Source organism: Chiloscyllium punctatum, chromosome 30 (assembly GCF_047496795.1).
Source record: "Chiloscyllium punctatum isolate Juve2018m chromosome 30, sChiPun1.3, whole genome shotgun sequence".
In the NCBI taxonomy this organism is placed as follows: domain Eukaryota; kingdom Metazoa; phylum Chordata; class Chondrichthyes; order Orectolobiformes; family Hemiscylliidae; genus Chiloscyllium; species Chiloscyllium punctatum.
The window spans coordinates 245,733-257,963 of NC_092768.1; the positions used below are offsets into that span (position 1 = coordinate 245,733).

The following is a 12,231-nucleotide window of genomic DNA, read 5'->3' on the forward strand; positions in this document are numbered from 1 at the left end:
TAGGAGCACCACAGTGTGGAAGCAGGCCATTCACACTGACCCTTCTGAAGAGAAACCCATGCAGATCCAGGCTTGGTACTGAGGGATCCCAGCAAAAGTTCACCGGTTCCCAATGTTGGGGGCGTCCAAAACCAGGGGTCACAGTCTCCGAACGAAGGGCAAGCGATTCAGGAAGAATTTTTCTCTCAGAGAGTGGTGAACCTGTGGACTTGTCTCCCACAGGAAGATGCGGCTATGCCGGTTTGTGAGATACACTCAAGAGGGAGCCGGACGTAGACCTTGCAGCTAAAGGGATCCAGGGGTACGGAGAGGAAGCTGGAGTGCTTACTGAAATTACATGTTCAATCGTGATCACATTGAACGGTGGCGGTGTCTTGAAGGGCTGAATGGAACAAGTGAGGACTGCAGTTGCTGGAAATCAGAGTCTCGATCAGAGTGGCGCTGGAAACGCGAAGCAAGTCAGGCAGCATCCTGATTTTCCTGCTCCTCGGATTCTGCCTGACTTGAAGGGCTGAATGGCCTACTCCTGCACTTAATTTCTACGTTTCGATGTTAAATGCATGGCTGAGAGATCTGATGCAGCGTACAGTAAAGTCACCCCACCGTCCTCCGGGAGCACTGCTCTCTGATGAGGAAGCGATTGATGGGTGGTAGTAGAACCTGAGGGGACGAGCTTGAAAAAGGGAAGCTTTCGTGCTGAGTCCATTTGGCAGTGGGAATTGAAGCCAGGCTGTTGGATTTGTGCTGTCGTACACAAATCAGTTTGTTAGAAGCAGGTAATGGGAGAGCGCGCGTGGATCAGCAGCAGACGAAGTTTAACGCAGACGGTAGGGCACAACGAAAAGGCTGTTTTACAGCAGCAGCAGCAGCAGCAGCAGCGGCGGATTACTTGAAAGAAAGATAGTCGAATAATAAAACATGAAAACAACAAGAACTATTCTCTTAATCATCTCCACAGAGGTAGAAGATGATCTAAAGGAGAACTCAAATTGACAACAAAATCCAAATTTCACATAAGAACATTCTACCTAATACGGATGCGACAGAGTGCGCTGTCGTCCAATCCTCGGTAGTATAGTGGTTAGTATCCCCGCCTGTCACGCGGGAGACCGGGGTTCAATTCCCCGCCGGGGAGTCTGCGGCATTTTGAGAGGCCAGCTCCATATCTCAATGCAGGAGTGCCGATTTCAAGTCCCATGCGTTCCCAGGGCCGAGCGGTCTGCTCTTGTCAACAAACAAAACCTACGATACTCTCCATTCTGCTCTCCCTGGCCAACTTGTCCTTTCATCTACCAAGGAGATGATCATTTGAGACTTCCTCCTTTTTTGGCGACAAATGAAAACTGCCGTCCTCAAGAAGGCTCACCGGACCAGAAACCTTGTCTGCTTTCTTCCCCTTCCCCCACCCCCACTCCAGATGCTGACTTGCTCCAGCAATTTCTGTTTCCCACTCTGATTTTGTTGTCACTTCGTCCCGTCAGTGGGCATATAACTCGCACGCAAACGGCGTGCAAATTAAAACCTTTAAGCAACCGGTAGCGACAAATGACAGTGAGCTTTCCCCTCTCCCTCGCTCCAATCAAAAAGGGGTCAGACCCCTCAGAGTTTGGACCCGATCCTGCCATTAAGGTGATGCAACACCATCCCCTGCTGCTGGCAGACTGTACTACACCCACAGTGGAAAGTCAAAGTCATCTGAGTGGCATCGTCTGCTCTTCTCGATAGAAGGACAAAGCCCAGTGGCTGGGTTAACATGAAGGTCAACACAGAGGCAAGCTTGAGAAAGCACGTGCAGGTACTCAACCTACACTGTTGGCATCATAGGAGCACCACAGTGTGGAAGCAGGCCATTCACACTGACCCTTCTGAAGAGAAACCCATGCAGATCCAGGCTTGGTACTGAGGGATCCCAGCAAAAGTTCACCGGTTCCCAATGTTGGGGGCGTCCAGAACCAGGGGTGACAGTCTCCGAACGAAGGGCAAGCGATTCAGGAAGAATTTTTCTCTCAGAGAGTGGTGAACCTGTGGACTTGTCTCCCACAGGAAGATGCGGCTATGCCGGTTTGTGAGATACACTCAAGAGGGAGCCGGACGTAGACCTTGCAGCTAAAGGGATCCAGGGGTACGGAGAGGAAGCTGGAGTGCTTACTGAAATTACATGTTCAATCGTGATCACATTGAACGGTGGCGGTGTCTTGAAGGGCTGAATGGAACAAGTGAGGACTGCAGTTGCTGGAAATCAGAGTCTCGATCAGAGTGGCGCTGGAAACGCGAAGCAAGTCAGGCAGCATCCTGATTTTCCTGCTCCTCGGATTCTGCCTGACTTGAAGGGCTGAATGGCCTACTCCTGCACTTAATTTCTACGTTTCGATGTTAAATGCATGGCTGAGAGATCTGATGCAGCGTACAGTAAAGTCACCCCACCGTCCTCCGGGAGCACTGCTCTCTGATGAGGAAGCGATTGATGGGTGGTAGTAGAACCTGAGGGGACGAGCTAGAAAAAGGGAAGCTTTCGTGCTGAGTCCATTTGGCAGTGGGAATTGAAGCCAGGCTGTTGGATTTGTGCTGTCGTACACAAATCAGTTTGTTAGAAGCAGGTAATGGGAGAGCGCGCGTGGATCAGCAGCAGACGAAGTTTAACGCAGACGGTAGGGCACAACGAAAAGGCTGTTTTACAGCAGCAGCAGCAGCAGCAGCAGCGGCGGATTACTTGAAAGAAAGATAGTCGAATAATAAAACATGAAAACAACAATAACTATTCTCTTAATCATCTCCACAGAGGTAGAAGATGATCTAAAGGAGAACTCAAATTGACAACAAAATCCAAATTTCACATAAGAACATTCTACCTAATACGGATGCGACAGAGTGCGCTGTCGTCCAATCCTCGGTAGTATAGTGGTTAGTATCCCCGCCTGTCACGCGGGAGACCGGGGTTCAATTCCCCGCCGGGGAGTCTGCGGCATTTTGAGAGGCCAGCTCCATATCTCAATGCAGGAGTGCCGATTTCAAGTCCCGTGCGTTCCCAGGGCGGAGCGGTCTGCTCTTGTCAACAAACAAAACCTACGATCGTCTCAATTCTGCTCTCCCTCGCCAACTTGTCCTTTCATCTACCAACGAGATGATCATTTGAGACTTCCTCCTTTTTTGGCGACAAATGAAAACTGCCGTCCTCAAGAAGGCTCATCGGACCAGAAACCTTGTCTGCTTTCTTCCCCTTCCCCCACCCCCACTCCAGATGCTGACTTGCTCCAGCAATTTCTGTTTCCCACTCTGATTTTGTAGTCACTTCGTCCCGTCAGTGGGCATATAACTCCCACGCAAACGGGGTGCAAATTAAAACCTTTAAGCAACCGGTAGCGACAAATGAATGTGAGCTTTCCCCCTCTCCCTCGCTCCAATCAAAAAGGGGTCAGACCCTTCAGAGTTTGGACCCGGTCCTGCCATCAAGGTGATGCAACACCATCCCCTGCTGCTGGCAGACTGTACTACACCCACAGTGGAAAGTCAAAGTCATCTGAGTGGCATCGTCTGCTCTTCTCGATAGAAGGACAAAGCCCAGTGGCTGGGTTAACATGAAGGTCAACACAGAGGCAAGCTTGAGAAAGCACGTGCAGGTACTCAACCTACACTGTTGGCATCATAGGAGCACCACAGTGTGGAAGCAGGCCATTCACACTGACCCTTCTGAAGAGAAACCCATGCAGATCCAGGCTTGGTACTGAGGGATCCCAGCAAAAGTTCACCGGTTCCCAATGTTGGGGGCGTCCAGAACCAGGGGTGACAGTCTCCGAACGAAGGGCAAGCGATTCAGGAAGAATTTTTCTCTCAGAGAGTGGTGAACCTGTGGACTTGTCTCCCACAGGAAGATGCGGCTATGCCGGTTTGTGAGATACACTCAAGAGGGAGCCGGACGTAGACCTTGCAGCTAAAGGGATCCAGGGGTACGGAGAGGAAGCTGGAGTGCTTACTGAAATTACATGTTCAATCGTGATCACATTGAACGGTGGCGGTGTCTTGAAGGGCTGAATGGAACAAGTGAGGACTGCAGTTGCTGGAAATCAGAGTCTCGATCAGAGTGGCGCTGGAAACGCGAAGCAAGTCAGGCAGCATCCTGATTTTCCTGCTCCTCGGATTCTGCCTGACTTGAAGGGCTGAATGGCCTACTCCTGCACTTAATTTCTACGTTTCGATGTTAAATGCATGGCTGAGAGATCTGATGCAGCGTACAGTAAAGTCACCCCACCGTCCTCCGGGAGCACTGCTCTCTGATGAGGAAGCGATTGATGGGTGGTAGTAGAACCTGAGGGGACGAGCTTGAAAAAGGGAAGCTTTCGTGCTGAGTCCATTTGGCAGTGGGAATTGAAGCCAGGCTGTTGGATTTGTGCTGTCGTACACAAATCAGTTTGTTAGAAGCAGGTAATGGGAGAGCGCGCGTGGATCAGCAGCAGACGAAGTTTAACGCAGACGGTAGGGCACAACGAAAAGGCTGTTTTACAGCAGCAGCAGCAGCAGCAGCGGCGGATTACTTGAAAGAAAGATAGTCGAATAATAAAACATGAAAACAACAAGAACTATTCTCTTAATCATCTCCACAGAGGTAGAAGATGATCTAAAGGAGAACTCAAATTGACAACAAAATCCAAATTTCACATAAGAACATTCTACCTAATACGGATGCGACAGAGCGCGCTGTCGTCCAATCCTCGGTCGTATAGTGGTTAGTATCCCCGCCTGTCACGCGGGAGACCGGGGTTCAATTCCCCGCCGGGGAGTCTGCGGCATTTTGAGGGGCCAGCTCCATATCTCAATGCAGGAGTGCCGATTTCAAGTCCCGTGCGTTCCCAGGGCCGAGCGGTCTGCTCTTGTCAACAAACAAAACCTACGATACTCTCCATTCTGCTCTCCCTGGCCAACTTGTCCTTTCATCTACCAAGGAGATGATCATTTGAGACTTCCTCCTTTTTTGGCGACAAATGAAAACTGCCGTCCTCAAGAAGGCTCACCGGACCAGAAACCTTGTCTGCTTTCTTCCCCTTCCCCCACCCCCACTCCAGATGCTGACTTGCTCCAGCAATTTCTGTTTCCCACTCTGATTTTGTTGTCACTTCGTCCCGTCAGTGGGCATATAACTCGCACGCAAACGGCGTGCAAATTAAAACCTTTAAGCAACCGGTAGCGACAAATGACAGTGAGCTTTCCCCTCTCCCTCGCTCCAATCAAAAAGGGGTCAGACCCCTCAGAGTTTGGACCCGATCCTGCCATTAAGGTGATGCAACACCATCCCCTGCTGCTGGCAGACTGTACTACACCCACAGTGGAAAGTCAAAGTCATCTGAGTGGCATCGTCTGCTCTTCTCGATAGAAGGACAAAGCCCAGTGGCTGGGTTAACATGAAGGTCAACACAGAGGCAAGCTTGAGAAAGCACGTGCAGGTACTCAACCTACACTGTTGGCATCATAGGAGCACCACAGTGTGGAAGCAGGCCATTCACACTGACCCTTCTGAAGAGAAACCCATGCAGATCCAGGCTTGGTACTGAGGGATCCCAGCAAAAGTTCACCGGTTCCCAATGTTGGGGGCGTCCAGAACCAGGGGTCACAGTCTCCGAACGAAGGGCAAGCGATTCAGGAAGAATTTTTCTCTCAGAGAGTGGTGAACCTGTGGACTTGTCTCCCACAGGAAGATGTGGCTATGCCGGTTTGTGAGATACACTCAAGAGGGAGCCGGACGTAGACCTTGCAGCTAAAGGGATCCAGGGGTACGGAGAGGAAGCTGGAGTGCTTACTGAAATTACATGTTCAATCGTGATCACATTGAACGGTGGCGGTGTCTTGAAGGGCTGAATGGAACAAGTGAGGACTGCAGTTGCTGGAAATCAGAGTCTCGATCAGAGTGGCGCTGGAAACGCGAAGCAAGTCAGGCAGCATCCTGATTTTCCTGCTCCTCGGATTCTGCCTGACTTGAAGGGCTGAATGGCCTACTCCTGCACTTAATTTCTACGTTTCGATGTTAAATGCATGGCTGAGAGATCTGATGCAGCGTACAGTAAAGTCACCCCACCGTCCTCCGGGAGCACTGCTCTCTGATGAGGAAGCGATTGATGGGTGGTAGTAGAACCTGAGGGGACGAGCTTGAAAAAGGGAAGCTTTCGTGCTGAGTCCATTTGGCAGTGGGAATTGAAGCCAGGCTGTTGGATTTGTGCTGTCGTACACAAATCAGTTTGTTAGAAGCAGGTAATGGGAGAGCGCGCGTGGATCAGCAGCAGACGAAGTTTAACGCAGACGGTAGGGCACAACGAAAAGGCTGTTTTACAGCAGCAGCAGCAGCAGCAGCGGCGGATTACTTGAAAGAAAGATAGTCGAATAATAAAACATGAAAACAACAATAACTATTCTCTTAATCATCTCCACAGAGGTAGAAGATGATCTAAAGGAGAACTCAAATTGACAACAAAATCCAAATTTCACATAAGAACATTCTACCTAATACGGATGCGACAGAGTGCGCTGTCGTCCAATCCTCGGTAGTATAGTGGTTAGTATCCCCGCCTGTCACGCGGGAGACCGGGGTTCAATTCCCCGCCGGGGGGTCTGCGGCATTTTGAGAGGCCAGCATGCAGGAGTGCCGATTTCAAGTCCCATGCGTTCCCAGGGCCGAGCGGTCTGCTCTTGTCAACAAACAAAACCTACGATACTCTCCATTCTGCTCTCCCTGGCCAACTTGTCCTTTCATCTACCAAGGAGATGATCATTTGAGACTTCCTCCTTTTTTGGCGACAAATGAAAACTGCCGTCCTCAAGAAGGCTCACCGGACCAGAAACCTTGTCTGCTTTCTTCCCCTTCCCCCACCCCCACTCCAGATGCTGACTTGCTCCAGCAATTTCTGTTTCCCACTCTGATTTTGTTGTCACTTCGTCCCGTCAGTGGGCATATAACTCGCACGCAAACGGCGTGCAAATTAAAACCTTTAAGCAACCGGTAGCGACAAATGACAGTGAGCTTTCCCCTCTCCCTCGCTCCAATCAAAAAGGGGTCAGACCCCTCAGAGTTTGGACCCGATCCTGCCATTAAGGTGATGCAACACCATCCCCTGCTGCTGGCAGACTGTACTACACCCACAGTGGAAAGTCAAAGTCATCTGAGTGGCATCGTCTGCTCTTCTCGATAGAAGGACAAAGCCCAGTGGCTGGGTTAACATGAAGGTCAACACAGAGGCAAGCTTGAGAAAGCACGTGCAGGTACTCAACCTACACTGTTGGCATCATAGGAGCACCACAGTGTGGAAGCAGGCCATTCACACTGACCCTTCTGAAGAGAAACCCATGCAGATCCAGGCTTGGTACTGAGGGATCCCAGCAAAAGTTCACCGGTTCCCAATGTTGGGGGCGTCCAAAACCAGGGGTCACAGTCTCCGAACGAAGGGCAAGCGATTCAGGAAGAATTTTTCTCTCAGAGAGTGGTGAACCTGTGGACTTGTCTCCCACAGGAAGATGCGGCTATGCCGGTTTGTGAGATACACTCAAGAGGGAGCCGGACGTAGACCTTGCAGCTAAAGGGATCCAGGGGTACGGAGAGGAAGCTGGAGTGCTTACTGAAATTACATGTTCAATCGTGATCACATTGAACGGTGGCGGTGTCTTGAAGGGCTGAATGGAACAAGTGAGGACTGCAGTTGCTGGAAATCAGAGTCTCGATCAGAGTGGCGCTGGAAACGCGAAGCAAGTCAGGCAGCATCCTGATTTTCCTGCTCCTCGGATTCTGCCTGACTTGAAGGGCTGAATGGCCTACTCCTGCACTTAATTTCTACGTTTCGATGTTAAATGCATGGCTGAGAGATCTGATGCAGCGTACAGTAAAGTCACCCCACCGTCCTCCGGGAGCACTGCTCTCTGATGAGGAAGCGATTGATGGGTGGTAGTAGAACCTGAGGGGACGAGCTTGAAAAAGGGAAGCTTTCGTGCTGAGTCCATTTGGCAGTGGGAATTGAAGCCAGGCTGTTGGATTTGTGCTGTCGTACACAAATCAGTTTGTTAGAAGCAGGTAATGGGAGAGCGCGCGTGGATCAGCAGCAGACGAAGTTTAACGCAGACGGTAGGGCACAACGAAAAGGCTGTTTTACAGCAGCAGCAGCAGCAGCAGCGGCGGATTACTTGAAAGAAAGATAGTCGAATAATAAAACATGAAAACAACAAGAACTATTCTCTTAATCATCTCCACAGAGGTAGAAGATGATCTAAAGGAGAACTCAAATTGACAACAAAATCCAAATTTCACATAAGAACATTCTACCTAATACGGATGCGACAGAGTGCGCTGTCGTCCAATCCTCGGTAGTATAGTGGTTAGTATCCCCGCCTGTCACGCGGGAGACCGGGGTTCAATTCCCCGCCGGGGAGTCTGCGGCATTTTGAGAGGCCAGCTCCATATCTCAATGCAGGAGTGCCGATTTCAAGTCCCATGCGTTCCCAGGGCCGAGCGGTCTGCTCTTGTCAACAAACAAAACCTACGATACTCTCCATTCTGCTCTCCCTGGCCAACTTGTCCTTTCATCTACCAAGGAGATGATCATTTGAGACTTCCTCCTTTTTTGGCGACAAATGAAAACTGCCGTCCTCAAGAAGGCTCACCGGACCAGAAACCTTGTCTGCTTTCTTCCCCTTCCCCCACCCCCACTCCAGATGCTGACTTGCTCCAGCAATTTCTGTTTCCCACTCTGATTTTGTTGTCACTTCGTCCCGTCAGTGGGCATATAACTCGCACGCAAACGGCGTGCAAATTAAAACCTTTAAGCAACCGGTAGCGACAAATGACAGTGAGCTTTCCCCTCTCCCTCGCTCCAATCAAAAAGGGGTCAGACCCCTCAGAGTTTGGACCCGATCCTGCCATTAAGGTGATGCAACACCATCCCCTGCTGCTGGCAGACTGTACTACACCCACAGTGGAAAGTCAAAGTCATCTGAGTGGCATCGTCTGCTCTTCTCGATAGAAGGACAAAGCCCAGTGGCTGGGTTAACATGAAGGTCAACACAGAGGCAAGCTTGAGAAAGCACGTGCAGGTACTCAACCTACACTGTTGGCATCATAGGAGCACCACAGTGTGGAAGCAGGCCATTCACACTGACCCTTCTGAAGAGAAACCCATGCAGATCCAGGCTTGGTACTGAGGGATCCCAGCAAAAGTTCACCGGTTCCCAATGTTGGGGGCGTCCAGAACCAGGGGTCACAGTCTCCGAACGAAGGGCAAGCGATTCAGGAAGAATTTTTCTCTCAGAGAGTGGTGAACCTGTGGACTTGTCTCCCACAGGAAGATGCGGCTATGCCGGTTTGTGAGATACACTCAAGAGGGAGCCGGACGTAGACCTTGCAGCTAAAGGGATCCAGGGGTACGGAGAGGAAGCTGGAGTGCTTACTGAAATTACATGTTCAATCGTGATCACATTGAACGGTGGCGGTGTCTTGAAGGGCTGAATGGAACAAGTGAGGACTGCAGTTGCTGGAAATCAGAGTCTCGATCAGAGTGGCGCTGGAAACGCGAAGCAAGTCAGGCAGCATCCTGATTTTCCTGCTCCTCGGATTCTGCCTGACTTGAAGGGCTGAATGGCCTACTCCTGCACTTAATTTCTACGTTTCGATGTTAAATGCATGGCTGAGAGATCTGATGCAGCGTACAGTAAAGTCACCCCACCGTCCTCCGGGAGCACTGCTCTCTGATGAGGAAGCGATTGATGGGTGGTAGTAGAACCTGAGGGGACGAGCTAGAAAAAGGGAAGCTTTCGTGCTGAGTCCATTTGGCAGTGGGAATTGAAGCCAGGCTGTTGGATTTGTGCTGTCGTACACAAATCAGTTTGTTAGAAGCAGGTAATGGGAGAGCGCGCGTGGATCAGCAGCAGACGAAGTTTAACGCAGACGGTAGGGCACAACGAAAAGGCTGTTTTACAGCAGCAGCAGCAGCAGCAGCAGCGGCGGATTACTTGAAAGAAAGATAGTCGAATAATAAAACATGAAAACAACAATAACTATTCTCTTAATCATCTCCACAGAGGTAGAAGATGATCTAAAGGAGAACTCAAATTGACAACAAAATCCAAATTTCACATAAGAACATTCTACCTAATACGGATGCGACAGAGTGCGCTGTCGTCCAATCCTCGGTAGTATAGTGGTTAGTATCCCCGCCTGTCACGCGGGAGACCGGGGTTCAATTCCCCGCCGGGGAGTCTGCGGCATTTTGAGAGGCCAGCGCCATATCTCAATGCAGGAGTGCCGATTTCAAGTCCCGTGCGTTCCCAGGGCCGAGCGGTCTGCTCTTGTCAACAAACAAAACCTACGATCGTCTCAATTCTGCTCTCCCTCGCCAACTTGTCCTTTCATCTACCAACGAGATGATCATTTGAGACTTCCTCCCTTTTTGGCGACAAATGAAAACTGCCGTCCTCAAGAAGGCTCATCGGACCAGAAACCTTGTCTGCTTTCTTCCCCTTCCCCCACCCCCACTCCAGATGCTGACTTGCTCCAGCAATTTCTGTTTCCCACTCTGATTTTGTAGTCACTTCGTCCCGTCAGTGGGCATATAACTCCCACGCAAACGGGGTGCAAATTAAAACCTTTAAGCAACCGGTAGCGACAAATGAATGTGAGCTTTCCCCCTCTCCCTCGCTCCAATCAAAAAGGGGTCAGACCCCTCAGAGTTTGGACCCGGTCCTGCCATCAAGGTGATGCAACACCATCCCCTGCTGCTGGCAGACTGTACTACACCCACAGTGGAAAGTCAAAGTCATCTGAGTGGCATCGTCTGCTCTTCTCGATAGAAGGACAAAGCCCAGTGGCTGGGTTAACATGAAGGTCAACACAGAGGCAAGCTTGAGAAAGCACGTGCAGGTACTCAACCTACACTGTTGGCATCATAGGAGCACCACAGTGTGGAAGCAGGCCATTCACACTGACCCTTCTGAAGAGAAACCCATGCAGATCCATGCTTGGTACTGAGGGATCCCAGCAAAAGTTCACCGGTTCCCAATGTTGGGGGCGTCCAGAACCAGGGGTCACAGTCTCCGAACGAAGGGCAAGCGATTCAGGAAGAATTTTTCTCTCAGAGAGTGGTGAACCTGTGGACTTGTCTCCCACAGGAAGATGCGGCTCTGCCGGTTTGTGAGATACACTCCAAGAGGAAGCCGGACGTAGACCTTGCAGCTAAAGGGATCCAGGGGTACGGAGAGGAAGCTGGAGTGGTTACTGAAATTACATGTTCAGTCATGATCACATTGAACGGTGGTGATGTCTTGAAGGGCTGAATGGAACAAGTGAGGACTGCAGTTGCTGGAAATCAGAGTCTCGATCAGTGTGGCGCTGGAAACGCGAAGCAAGTCAGGCAGCATCCTGATTTTCCTGCTCCTCGGATTCTGCCTGACTTGAAGGGCTGAATGGCCTACTCCTGCACTTAATTTCTATGTTTCGATGTTAAATGCATGGCTGAGAGATCTGATGCAGCGTACAGTAAAGTCACCCCACCGTCCTCCGGGAGCACTGCTCTCTGATGAGGAAGCGATTGATGGGTGGTAGTAGAACCTGAGGGGACGAGCTTGAAAAGGGGAAGCTTTCGTGCTGAGTCCATTTGGCAGTGGGAATTGAAGCCAGGCTGTTGGATTTGTGCTGTCGTACACAAATCAGTTTGTTAGAAGCAGGCAATGGGAGAGAGCGCGTGGATCAGCAGCAGACGAAGTTTAACGCAGACGGTAGGGCACAACGAAAAGGCTGTTTTACAGCAGCAGCAGCAGCGGCGGATTACTTGAAAGATAGATAGTCAAATAATAAAACATGAAAACAACAATAACTATTCTCTTAATCATCTCCACAGAGGTAGAAGATGATCTAAAGAAGAACTGAAATTGACAACAAAATCCAAATTTCACATAAGAACATTCTACCTAATACGGATGTGAGAGAATGCGCCAGCGTCCACTCCTCGGTAGTATAGTGGTTAGTATCCCCGCCAGTCACGCGGGAGACCGGGGTTCAATTCCCCGCTGGGGAGTCTGCGGCATTTTGAGAGGCCAGCTCCATATCTCAATGCAGGAGTGCCGATTTCAAGTCCCCTGCGTTCCCAGGGCCGAGCGGTCTGCTCTTGTCAACAAACAAAACCTACGATACTCTCCATTCTGCTCTCCCTGGCCAACTTGTCCTTTCATCTACCAAGGAGATGATCATTTGAGACTTCCTCCTTTTTTGGC

The 12,231-nt window shown here is 50.4% G+C and overlaps 7 non-coding genes across 7 annotated transcripts; all 7 read left to right on the forward strand.

Moving 5' to 3' along the window:
- Positions 1-1,063: 1,063 nt before the first annotated feature.
- Positions 1,064-1,135, forward strand: trnad-guc (transfer RNA aspartic acid (anticodon GUC)). Its single transcript has one exon. It is a non-coding gene; the product is annotated as a tRNA-Asp (tRNA).
- Positions 1,136-2,884: 1,749 nt separating this feature from the next.
- Positions 2,885-2,956, forward strand: trnad-guc (transfer RNA aspartic acid (anticodon GUC)). Its single transcript has one exon. It is a non-coding gene; the product is annotated as a tRNA-Asp (tRNA).
- A 1,747-nt stretch (positions 2,957-4,703) lies between these two features.
- trnad-guc (transfer RNA aspartic acid (anticodon GUC)) lies at positions 4,704-4,775 on the forward strand. The gene has a single exon. It is a non-coding gene; the product is annotated as a tRNA-Asp (tRNA).
- Positions 4,776-6,521: 1,746 nt separating this feature from the next.
- trnad-guc (transfer RNA aspartic acid (anticodon GUC)) lies at positions 6,522-6,593 on the forward strand. Its single transcript has one exon. It is a non-coding gene; the product is annotated as a tRNA-Asp (tRNA).
- Positions 6,594-8,328: 1,735 nt separating this feature from the next.
- On the forward strand, positions 8,329-8,400 carry trnad-guc (transfer RNA aspartic acid (anticodon GUC)). The gene has a single exon. It is a non-coding gene; the product is annotated as a tRNA-Asp (tRNA).
- Positions 8,401-10,149: 1,749 nt separating this feature from the next.
- trnad-guc (transfer RNA aspartic acid (anticodon GUC)) lies at positions 10,150-10,221 on the forward strand. Its single transcript has one exon. It is a non-coding gene; the product is annotated as a tRNA-Asp (tRNA).
- Positions 10,222-11,963: 1,742 nt separating this feature from the next.
- trnad-guc (transfer RNA aspartic acid (anticodon GUC)) lies at positions 11,964-12,035 on the forward strand. The gene has a single exon. It is a non-coding gene; the product is annotated as a tRNA-Asp (tRNA).
- Positions 12,036-12,231: the final 196 nt, after the last annotated feature.